This window comes from Rhincodon typus, unplaced genomic scaffold (assembly GCF_021869965.1).
Source record: "Rhincodon typus isolate 14 unplaced genomic scaffold, sRhiTyp1.1 hic_rhity00001807, whole genome shotgun sequence".
NCBI classification, from domain to species: Eukaryota; Metazoa; Chordata; class Chondrichthyes; order Orectolobiformes; family Rhincodontidae; genus Rhincodon; species Rhincodon typus.
Genome location: NW_025967445.1, coordinates 1 through 1,555, shown reverse-complemented (window position 1 = coordinate 1,555; position 1,555 = coordinate 1).

Below are 1,555 nucleotides of genomic sequence, written 5' to 3'. Positions count from 1 at the left end.
GCCTGCTGTGTTCATCCAGCCCTGTACCTTGTTGTCTCGGATTCTCCAGCATCTGCAGTTCCTACTATCTCTAACTCAAAGAATGAGTTGAGGATGGACTTGTAGCTGCAGAAAATCTTCACTGACTGGAAGAGAGAGCACAGTGAGAACATCAGGAAATTTAGGACAAATAATAACAGTGGACAGTTCCTGTAGTTGTTTGTGTAGTCAGCTGGCAGAGAGAATAACAAAACTTTCGAGAAGATTGAGCTACAGAGAAGGTAGTTAAAGGGGACCGATTTAAATGTGACGTTAAATGCAATGCTGCTAGGTAATATCCAAAATACAGTTAAAATGAGTGAAAACTGAATTTTATAAAAGAGGAAACCTTTAAAATAACCACTATTTATATATTTTTTAAAAAGTCTTACATTTGCACCCACCTCGTCAACCTTTCTCACAATAAATTCCTCAGTCCGTTTTCATGAAAATTGTCCATGTAAATGGTCATACTGTAATCACACCTTCCTACGAGAGGTGGCGCTGTCAAGCTTCCCTTTAACATTTTCAAATACCTGACCTTGTCACTGTCTGCAAACTTATCCAGACTGGTTTCTGCTACACTCCCTAGAACTGAATCCAGCTTATCACGAGGTTTTCAGTGGAAATCACAAACACGACCACGACACAGAAGCAACACTTCATGTAAACCATCAGAAAAAAGACAAAAATTACAAGCTGGTGAAAAAACCCTACAGATATTGACAGAATGAATAGATGGTGAAAGTGGAAATTTGTACAAGTGTCCCACAGCACAAATAGGTTAATACAGCAAAAGGCTTTATTAGATTAACATACCTGAGGAAAGGGACTTCAATGGGTGAACATATAAAATGGAATGACTGCAATTTGTTAATGTACCAGCGGGCAGGACTCTGATGGACATTGTGACTCACTACAGGTTTACAGCACCACCTGTTCGCCAATAGAGGCAGCACAGGATTCTCAATTTCAGAAATACACTCTGCACCACAGGGTTCCTCTACTCAATCCCCACACTCACTTTCCTCCTCACAGCTTCCTGCAAAGCTGAACCTTTCCAGTCACCCTCCAGTGTTTCATCCCAGCGGGCAGCTCACACAAGTCTACACAGTGAGGACAGTGGACGATGTAGGACATCACAGTTCAGTCTGATCCTCCCCTCAGTCATATTTCAAAAGGCAACAGGTTGGATGACAGGAAAGCGACTTGAAGCCAGTGTTGTCCCTTCCAAGGTGGGAATAACAGCTTCAGCTCAGATAGAATCTAGTTCCTTTCTCCAATCTGTGGGGTTCAGCGAGTTTCTAACTCTGGCCAGTCTGGGTCCCCACTCAGTACAGCAAAGATAACGGCCACATTGGAGCTGAAGGCACCCAATATTTGCTGAAGGCCCAAGGTTAGGTCTGTATAGGAAAACTTGGCCTGTGAAATCCACATCAAGTTACGTTACATAAACCCTGTCCTGAATGGAGACTAGATGCAGGATCAAAAAAAGTGATTGAGATGGACAGAATTGGGGATTGAAGCATTTTTCAAA